Source organism: Tupaia chinensis, unplaced genomic scaffold (assembly GCF_000334495.1).
Source record: "Tupaia chinensis unplaced genomic scaffold, TupChi_1.0 Scaffold000303_1, whole genome shotgun sequence".
Lineage (NCBI taxonomy): Eukaryota > Metazoa > Chordata > Mammalia > Scandentia > Tupaiidae > Tupaia > Tupaia belangeri.
The window spans coordinates 183,063-194,273 of record NW_006159793.1 but is presented as its reverse complement, the minus strand read 5'-3'; the positions used below and the strand labels follow the sequence as shown (position 1 = coordinate 194,273).

At 39.4% G+C, this 11,211-nt stretch overlaps 1 non-coding gene across 1 annotated transcript; it reads right to left on the bottom strand.

The window, feature by feature from the left end:
• Positions 1–456: 456 nt before the first annotated feature.
• LOC114008203 (U1 spliceosomal RNA) lies at positions 457–621 on the bottom strand. Its single transcript, XR_003549761.1, has one exon. It is a non-coding gene; the product is annotated as a U1 spliceosomal RNA (small nuclear RNA).
• Positions 622–11,211: the final 10,590 nt, after the last annotated feature.

Sequence of the window (11,211 nt, the reverse complement as noted above, 5' to 3'; positions counted from 1 at the left end):
TTAACTCACAAAATGAGTCATCGGTTTAGCGAAAAAATTGGGAAGTGGGATTAGGGAGAAAGGAGAGGACAGGGTGTTTTGGGGTGAGTTGAGGATTGATGGAAAGAAGAAGTTCAGAAAAAGCACCGTGGGAAATAGGGAGAAAAATGTGAATGAAACAAGAGGCCTGACTCAGAACAGCATGGGGAGCTGTTCACAGGTGCCAGAGAGAGGCGTGTCAGGTGAATTCTGGAGACACATGGCCAGGCTTGTGTCTAGTCACCATGCAGCCCTTTTGAGTTCGTGTTTCCTTCCTCTAAGCTGAACATCACTATTGCCTGAATGGGTAACACTGGGCCCTGGTACCTGCTAAGGGTACAGTGAAAGTGGACCTACTGGGTCTGGGAATCATACCAGACCTAGCTAAGGCATGGATAGGGGGTGGAAGAACAAGTAGATGATCTTTTTTTTTTTTTCCAGGGGAAAGCGCGAACGCAGTCCCCCACTACCACAAATTATGCAGTCGAGTTTCCCACATTTGGGGAAATCGCAGGGGTCAGCACATCCGGAGTGCAATGGATAAGCCTCGCCCTGGGAAAACCACCTTCGTGATCATGGTATCTCCCCCTGCCAGGTAAGTATAGGAAGTAGATGATCTTTAAAGATCAACTTCTGTAATGACTAGCTACGTCTACCTCAGAAAATCTTTGTAAAACTTATATAGCTTCTGGGACCAGCAGTTGGTATAATGGCTATGTCACTGGACTCCCATGTAGTTGACCATGGTTCGAGTCCCGAACCTGGTGGCTTAAAACTCACGCCGGGCACGTGTACATGCGTGCCCAAGATCCTGCGAGGAGAACGGAGGAGAAGGGGTTGCAGCGTGGCCATCCCCCCTGGGGGGCGATATCTCCCTTTCTGTCTCTGTCTCTCTCTGTCTGTCTGGCGAGCACACGCGCCCTATAGCGAAAAATAACCTCTCCAAAAAAAAAAAAAGAAAGAAAAAAATAAAAGAAATCTAAATGGTTATATAGAATAAAGAAGAAAAAGGATTCAAACCATGGCTATCAGTTACTGGTTTGAAGAGAACTGTATTTCAAAAACTTATGTTAAAACTTACTGGTTTGAAGAGAACTGTATTTCAAAAACCTCTATTAAAGCAATAGTGTAGGCATGACGTAGATCTAATATAGGGTACCATTTTTTTTCCTGTGAGCCGAATAATGATTTTACACTAGCCCCAGTTCATTGAGTAAACATTTTGCTTGCCCTTTGCCAGCTCTAGCGTCTTTGTGAACCTAAGCAATTTCCACTGAATGACACTTTCCATTAACATTACCTAATTTCATCTTCAAAGCTAACCTACCAAGTAGACACTCTTAATTAGTATTGATGAAGAAAACTGAGGATCATACATAAGATGAGATTTCCTCCAGATCACATGGGTTTTACATGATTTTTCTTCTTCCAAAGTCTGGCTTTATTTATTTATTTTTTAAAGATGACAAATACTCTGCCAACCCTCCACAGAACGGTTGTGTTGATAAAATAATGGTAGTGATGGCCTGATTATACAAAAACTGCTACAGTGGGATATGGGGCCGAGGAAAACAAGATGACCTGGGCTTTGAATCCCAGCTATGTGCACTTAGGCAAGTCATCTAACTTTCCCCAAATCGCATTTCCAGTTACTGATCACCTTTGACCCTTAGCTTCCAAAAATAGAGAATAATCATCTTTATCTACAGGATTGTTCTAAAGATGAAAGAGGATAATACATCTGGAATTGATCCTAGTTTAATACATACCGAATTGATTATGAATTAACTGAGTTAATTATGAACTACTTGCCCTTACGTATCTCATACAATCACTGATTCAGAAACCACCTATTTATCATCAATGCAAGAAGGACCTCCCTCATGTCAGCTTATGGGCAGATATACAAAAACCTCCTTAAGTCTTGAGGAGTTTAGTCTAATGGTTACAGTGCAGGAGTTGAGTCACAAAGTCAGTTTCCAAAGTGATTCACTTAGTAGCTAATGTTTTGCTTAAGCAAACATCAGAGCTGGTGAAGGAGGAAGACACATTGACAGAGTAGGAGTGGGGATGGGACTTCTGCTTTCTGTGGTGAGCTGCTCTATAAAGACCAAGTGGTGTTTCCTTGAATGAATTATTTTGCTTTATCATTGCTCCTGATGTTTACATGTTTCCAGTTCCTTTTTTTTTTTTTTCTCTTTTTTTCCCACTGCTTAAAGAACCTACTCTTGGAACCATCAGCCATCCTTACTGTGTAACCTTGGCCAGTTTTCTGCCCCCACTGTTCTTCTTGATAATCATGAATTAAATGATGGTCCTATATCTTCTATCTCTAAGATTCATTCAGTGTTGACATTCAGATCCTCAACAATAGGGTCCAGAGTTCCAGGTGTGTTCTTGTGTGCCAAGGAGAAAGAATAGGCCACTCATCACATCCATCATTTCCTGGATCCTGATGCATCATCCTGTAATGTCTGACTGGCTCCCAGGGCACCTCATGCAGCTGGTGGTTTCCCACACTGATTATAGCTCTGCCATCAGCCAGACATTAGAAAAACGGTGCTAAGGCCCGAGAGGTTTCATATTTTCAAGGGGACCAAATAGCCTAAAGGTCACTTGCTTTTTTAAGGCCCTAAGTGACAACTCATGAACCAGAAGACTGGCCAGAACTTCAGACAAAACCATTTCTTAGGAGTCATTCCCAGTTTATGGCTGGTTGTTGTGGTTACCAAACAGACAGACAGACACAGAATTAGATTTTTGCCTCTCTCTCTTATGTTTTTGATAATGAGGTGGGGCCATTGTGAGATTAGCTTAGCACTATGAGTCACTGGATACAGGACATGTTTCTATTTGTTGTAGCATTTGATTTTTATTATTACTGAAGTGTCTAAGCCCAGTACATACTAGAACATTAACTTGATCATCTTATTCTAGATGGCCTCCATGGCCCCATACATGCCATAAACACCCTGAGCAATGGCTGCATAGACAGTCTTTATGGGGGTTGAGGGAAGTTGGGTCCAGGATTCTTATTCTGCATACCTGACCAGTTTGTGGACCTGTAATAATTGAAATGACTGAAGAATTTTCAGAGAGGGGCAGATGGAGAGGGCACCGAATTGATATTCTAAAGTTTAAGCTCAATTACTACCATAATATACATTTAAGTCAATGATTCTTCTCCTTTTGGAAGGTAGGGTGTTTGGGGAAGGAAAAGAAAAGAAAGTCCATTTAATTTGCCAGATCCAATTCATTGTTCATTGCTGTCTGTTGTAGGAAGCAGAGAATTATTGGTTATCATTTGGGCACTGGAGAAGAAGACTTTCTGTGAAAGGAGTTGCATCAGAGATTTGTTAAGAAACTTCTGGGTTTGATTAGCAGTGTCTGCATCAGGCCCTGTGAGAGGTGGGACAAGAGTATCTGAGGAGGGGATATGTTGACCATTCTGGCATTAAGATAGTCTTTAAAGTGCCATCAACTCCTAAAATTGTTTTGACTATAAATTAAAGACAGTAAAGTTGCCCAAATATGTCACCACTTCAATTTTCTCAGTGTTTCTTAATCATAAGTACATCTGATTTTACCACATAGCCATGTTACTGTCAAGGTGAATGTCTCTGAGACTTCTGCCACATGCACCATACACATTAGGTCTGGTTAAAAGTTCCTGATAAAAGGTCAGCAGATGGCATAGTGGTTATGTTGTTGTATTCCCAAATGGCTGACTGTGGTTTGAGTCCTGGACCCAGTGACTTGAAACATTCACTGGGCATGTGTGCATGTGTGCCCAAGATCCAGGAGGTGAATGGAGAAGAAGGGACTGTGGCGTGGCCATCCCCCTCAGGGTGGGGGTGATTTCTCACTTTCCCTCTCAATCTTTGTCTTTCTCTCTCTCTCCCTCTCTCTCTCCCTCTCCCCAGCAAAAACCTCCACGAAAACAAAACAAAACAAAAGAAAATGTTCGAAATTTCTCTCTCTCTCCCTCTCTCTCTCTCTCCCTCTCCCCAGCAAGTGCACACACCCTGAGGCAAAAACCTCCACAAAAACAAAACGAAACAAAAGAAGACGTTCGAAATAAAAACTCTAACTCCAAGCTGTCATAAAATATTTTCTCTCTCTGCAATTCTCAAAGGGATTGAGCATAAGATAGGTGAATAATAAGTGCAATTTTGGAAAACAGCATGATTAATATACTTACTTTTCATAATATAAACATTTTCATACTAGAAACAGCAAAAAACAATCTTTCACCTCCCCTTCTCTCTAACACCTTCTTGATCTTTGCTCATATTTGGTGCATATTCAGTTTAAAAGGGCTAAGAAATACTGCCAGTCATAAAGTGTAGGCAGTTCTTTGAAAAGAGTAAACAATATTTGGGCATAGGGTAAGGGAGCTGGCTTGACAGAAAGAAATGTGGGAGTCATTGTTGAACACATTTCCGATAAACCAAGGGAATTTTTGGGCTGCTAAAAAGGTGACCTAATCTTTATGTAAATTAATATAAGTTCAGTGGCATGAAACTTCCCCTACACTCTGGCTTACCAGGTCCACCCATGGACTATTAGATTTAGGTCTGAGCATCACACTATCAGGATGGTGAGATGTTTGGAACCATGTCCAGTTGCAAGATTTGGGAGAATGGAAGAACTTGGGGACCACAGATGATGTCAGGATTCTGTATGGGTGTCTGTTGTCTCTACTTAGCTCTAGTTTTGCTCTCAGCAGATAGGATTCTACCATAGTGGCATAGGTTGGGTTCCCAGGCAAAACAGACTCTAAGATAAATATTTGTTTGGAGAGATGTTAAGAACAATAGCTGTGAGAGAGTGAAGACAGTAACATAGGATGGATGGAGAGTTTGAGCTACAGCTTCCTTGCAACAGCAACTTCAGCCTATCACATGGGGAGCTCTTGAGCTGTGCTAGTTCTTGAACATTGTCCTGAATTAGGGCAGAAAAGACAGGTCATTGTTCTTCTTTATTAATCTGTCATTGGATCAGGGGCTGGTTGCACACAGGGAAGGCATAACCATGAGCAAGACAGCTCACTTTGCCTAGGGGAGACTCAGCTATGAGTCACCAGGCAACACTTGTGGCATTTGGGGGAGTAATAGTCTATATATCAGTCCTGATCTGGTGGCACATTTGGTTGCCCATTGCGGCACCCTCTACAGTGGACTAGAAGACATAGCCACGGGAGGCCCTAGATTTATGTTGGTCTAGCCTATAACTTCAGAAACAAAGTACTCTCTATTCTGGTTTGAGTTTTTGAAATCCCAAAGAAGTACTCTGGTTGGATTGTTTTGGTTCACCAAGTCTATCCAGAAGTTGAAGAATTATGGTTGATTGACCTTGAATTTTGTTGACCATTGTAGCATGGCGGATGAAGCTGATTAGCAGAAGAAAGGATGAAAGTATTACTGGGAGGGGGTGGCCTCCTAGCTTTTGTCCATCTCACTTGTCCTAGGAATGAGTAAACTCATTGGATTGGATAGCAGGAAGGGGCAAAATGAGAGCTAGTTAGTGGCATGAAACTTTGGGGACAGTATGTTCTTTCAAATTAACTATGCCTTCTGTGGGGAAGAAGCTTTCACACTAGAAACATGTCAGCAAAATCATATGTCGCTCTCTTTTCAGTACTGTATTTGGATTTCATCAGAATTAGATAAAGAGCTTTAAGCTGATACTAATTGTTGGCATCTATGATTATAGATGCTGATTCACAGGTCTGATGTGGGGCCTAAGATTCAATGTTTTGGAGACTCTCCATTTGATTTTCTTGTGTTGCCATGTTAGGAAGCACCAGCTTGTGATGCAGATATTTTAGGAAAGTTGTTCTGGCTGCTTTGGTTCCATGTTTGGAGCTACAGGGTGGGTGTTAGGGAGGAGAGATGAAGGCATTGTGCTTGCCTGTTCACCTTGTCACCCTGTTATCCCAAAAGTGATCTCTGAGCCATCCTTGTAGGATATAATTTACAATCTACTAGACTAGATTCCTAGATTATCTTCCAGACAAAAATCTCAATGTCATGGATTTTCTGGGTAAAATAAAGGAGTAAGTTTACTCATTGTTCTTTTCTGTTTCAAACATTTGTTGCCATTTCTGAACTGGGACTTATTTGGTGAAAAGAAATTTACTAAACTTGTATCTTTTTTCTTTTTCTTTTTTAAAAATTTGTAAATGCTTCCTCAGTCTAGCATAATGGCACAATTTACTGTGGACCCAAGAGTTAAAAGAATTGTTATCAGGGCCAGCAGGTGGCATGGTAATTAAGACTCCCACATGGCCTACCACGATTCAAGCCTCACACCTGATGGTTTGCTTTCTCACTTTTTCTCTCTCAATCTGGTGAATAGTAATAATAATAATAATGATAAATGAAATTACATTTTTTTATTTTTGGCATCTCTGAAGTCATCTCAATCCTTTTATCCAGCACATAAGATAGATAATTTTGAGGGACCAAAGACATTCTTCCTCCCAAAAGTACATGCTTACATGATACAAACAGAAACAAAAACAGACTCTTTTTGAAGCTATTAACCCTTGCCCATGATTTCTTCTTATCATTACCAACATTACCAATATGAAAACAGAAATTTTACTCAGTTACAATACTTGGGTTTATCCTTCCACTAAGCATTATTTTACATGTGCTCTTCATGTATTTTCATGGCCTTTGTAGTTTTTCTTTTATGACTACATGGTACTCCATTACTTTAATTACTGTAGTTGGTTTTATCTTACTCTCATTTGGAGCACTTGAGTAATTTTCATTTTGTCACTATGCCATGCATTATTTGGTACCTGTCCTTACCTGTAACTGCCCCACCTCCAGTGTCTCCAACTATCAAGTTGTTTTCCTGGTCTACAAACTTCTTAACACAGTCTCCCCCAATCTCTTTATGCAGGATCCAATGATCTGCCACTCTGGCTCAGTCACTTCCTTGTTTTTAGCATTACAGATGAGAAGCTACTGGTAATTATTACTATTTAAGGTTTTCGGTTTTATCACATAATGAGTGCTCAAAAAATGTTATCTATTATGATAATGACCGTGATCAGGATCATCAATATTTTTGAATTGAGGGTCAATGTTGTACTCATCTTCCTCCAACCCATTACCCAAGAATGTCTGGCTCACAGACACTCCACAGTTATTTGCTCAATCAGTGGATGATTTTGATAGTATTTTTGGTCAAGTGTTGTTTTACATGTTACTTAATCTCTCTTACCTCCCCTTTTTAATATATATCTATTTCTATATATCTATTACCTATATCTATAGGTATATAGATATATAAACACACTGAATTCCTGGAGATCAGAACGCATATGTTGTTTTTCCTTGAATTACTAATATTAGTCTGGTTTATATCAAAGGTTGATAGAGAATTTTATCAGAAGTCTTTTTCATGGCTCTTGCCTTTATCTTTTGTTAATTTTTAAAAAAATTTTCCAGTTTTGTAATAAATTGTTTGGTCATAGAGAATAATTCTCTTAGCATATAGATGAATTGCATTGGATTCTGTTTAGAGTAATCTTAAAATACAGCATATAATAATTTTCTTATTTAAAAACAGTTTAATTTTTTAAAGAAAATTTTGAAAAATAATTACCTATTATAACAATTATCTTTGTTGTAGTAATAATAATATTTCCTAGTTGGACTCAGTGGTTTAAGTTTGTAGTTCCACATACTTGGGAGGTTGAGGCAGAGTGATCATGAGTTTGAAGCCAGCCTGGACAACTTAGTGAGTTTATGTCTCTAGAGATGAGTAACTAAGTAAATATGTACTTTTTACTTTGTCAGAGGGCATGCGTACTTGCCAGAGAGAAAGAAAAAGAAAATAAGAAAGCACCCTCCATGGGGAGTAGTCATGCAGCAATCCCTTCTTCTCTATCCTTCTCTCCTTTTGGGATTTTGGGCACATACGTGCTCATGCCCAGCATGTTTTCCAAGCTGCTGAGTCTGGGACATAAATTGCCCAGTCAGCTATGTGGAATTCAGCCACCTTAATCACCATTCCACTGGCTGGCCCAGTAAATACATTTCTAAAAGATGTAGAGAATGGGCCACCCCAGAGCCTAGTGGTTAAGGTAGCCAGATCACATGTGGCCAACTGCAATTCAAATTCTGACTTAGCTGTATGAGAATCTCTCTGGGCATGCATGTGAGGGAATGTTTTCCCTGTCTCTCTGACTGTGTGTTTCTCCCTGGCATATGCAAATGTCCTCTGGAAGTTAAAAAAAATGACAATAATAGTTCTTTTAAAACTTTCTTGGTTGGTCCCATAGCCTAGTTTTTAAGGGAGCTGGACACCACATAACCAACAATGGTTTGAATCCCAGCTCCGGTGGCTTGAAATCGTGAGCACATGTGTGTGCATGCCCTCGATCCCAAACAGATGGAGAGATGGAGGAGAAGGGATGACAATGAGATGCCCCATTGGGGAGTGCTTTTTTCCTCTCTTCCTCTCTGTCTCTTTCTATTATTTATTTATTTATTTGGAGAGATTTTCGCTATAAGGCGCGTGTGCTCGCCAGACAGAGAGAGAGAGACATAGAGACAGAAAGCGAGAAATCACCCCCTAGGGGGGATGGTCACGCCGCAATCCGTTCTCCTCCATTCTCCTCTCGGGATCTTGGGCATGCACGCACACGCACCTGGTGTGTTTTAAGCCACGGTGTCCGGGATGCGAACCACGGTCGATTACGTGGGAGTCCAGCGACATAGCCATTACGCTAACTGCTGGTTCCCTCTGTCTCTTTCTTATAAGCACATGTGCCTTTTGGTAATCAAAAAATTTTTCTAATTTCTTTCTTAGTTTATTAGTTACATTGCATCTCGATTTCTTTTTTTGAGTTAATTTTGGTCATTTGTAGCTTTGTAAAGGCTCATCCATGTCACTGAAAATTCTAGTATATAAACATGACACCGAACCATTTTAAACATGCTTTTTTTCCCAAAGTAATAATAATACATAATTTTGAACCAGAGTACACAGTGGAAAATGGCAATCTTCTGTCTGTCTCTTCCCTATCTTAGTTTCATTCCCCAGAGGCAACCACTTTGAAGTCTTTTATTAATAACTATACCCTCTATAATCTATGTCTATATTTCTGAAAAACTTGTTTATACTCTCATTACTTTTTAAAGTAATTCACTCATGTTTTTGCTTTGTCCTATACCCTACTCTCCAAACTCCTAGTGGCCCAGCTCCTGGGCAGTTCTATAGCTCCTATTAGCATCACACTTCTGAGGCTGTCTTCTCTATCCTTACTTTTCTCTTCGCTTACTTATGACAGAAAACAACAACAAAAAAAAAAAAGAAAAAAGAAAAACAACAACAACGAAAACCTTTACTGTCTCTCCAGTGGTTTTCAGGAAGGAGTCAAAATAAATTGTATTCCTAATCTGCCATGGTTAACTGGTAGTCTCTAATGACTTATTAAAGAATTCAAAGAATGAATGAATGAATGAATGAATCATGATAAGTAAAATATCTTTAGTGTTCTTAGTGTTCAAAATGCAAAAGGTACAAAATGTTTTCAAGTAAAAACATTCCCTCCTACCATGGTCCCTGGCCAACCAGTTCTCTGCAACCAATGTCAACAGTTTCTTGGCAACTTCCAGGGATCTATTATGCATGTGTGTGCAAATTCATGTGCATGTTTTTGTGCCCCACTCTACACAGAGTTCTAAACACTGTTTATTTCTTATTTGACAACATATCTTGGAGAGCATTTTTTATATTTATATGAAAAAGTTTGTTTTTAAGTGGTTGTATAACATATCATGATTTATTTAAACAGTTCTCAGTGAATGGTCATTTGAATATTTTCTAATATTTTGCTATCATGACCAGCTGTAGTAATTAACCTTGTTTTTGCCATTTGCTTGTCTATTAATTAATCTGTAGGATAAATTCTTAGAAGTGCAACTGTTAGGTTGGAGAATACATGAATTTGTAATTTTTTTAGGTACTTTCCAGTCATCCTCCAAAGAAATTATCTGATTTATAGAAAATTTGAAATTTCTCTTGGAGAAGTTTTAATGCATTTTTATCTCGTTGTGAATGCTACTAATCATCTTTTCATACATTTAAAAGCCACTTGAACTTCATGTTTTGTGAATATCTCATCTATATTTTGCCCATTTTTCTAATAGACATTAGTCTTTTTTGATCATTTTTCAGAAAACTCTTTAGATTTTTAAGAAAATAGCATGTGATCTATGAGTTGCCTTTCCCCAATTTGTCATTTGTGTTTTAGTTTGCATACAGTCTACTTTGCTATGCACACATTTTATTTTTATATAGCCAAGATTATCAAATGTCAAGTCACAGAAAATCATTCCCAGGCCTTACACGCAATGAAGTTTTCCTCCCTGTGTTTTCGACTTGCTTGGGACTGAAATGATCTGTATTATCTTTCTTTTTTTTTTCTTTGTTTTCTTTCTTTCTTTCTTTCTTTTTTTTTTTTTTTGTAGAAGTTTTTGCTCTAGGGCATGTGTGCTCTCCAGAAAGACAGAGAGAGACAGAGAGGCAGCGAGAAATCACCCCTTAGGGGGGATGGCCACGCTTCAATCCCTTCTCTATTCTCCCCTCGGTATCTTGGGCATGCACGCACACATGCCTAGCATGAGTTTAAGCCACTGGGTCTGGGACGCAAACTGCGGTCGACTACATGGGAGTCCAGCGACATAGCCATTACGCTAGCTGCTGGTCCCACCTATATTATCTTTCTAGTTCCCACTATGGCAATGAGAGTCTCATGCCTGTGCCTGCATTTTGGAAACAGATCATTTGTTTTCTCATTTCACAGGGCATAGATAGAGAGGAATTTTGCCCTAGGATTGATGAAACCCAGAGCTCACCCATATCTAGTTTAAATGATGATATTTGTGACTTTGAATGGATGTTTACATGAGATTTAAGACTTTGAATTGATTCTGGAATGGAGTAAGATTTTAAGAGATGTTCCGATAGGATGAATATATTTTGCATGTGGGATGGACACAAATTCTAAGGGGCTAAAGGGTACTGCAGTGCTGGAATACTGTTCCTTCCAATTCATGTTTACCTGGAAATTCAGAATATGATCTTATTTTTAATTGCTAGAGAGTGTGTACACTCCTCATAGAGAGATAAAAAGGGTGGGTGAGGGGAGAAAGCCTCTGTCACTGG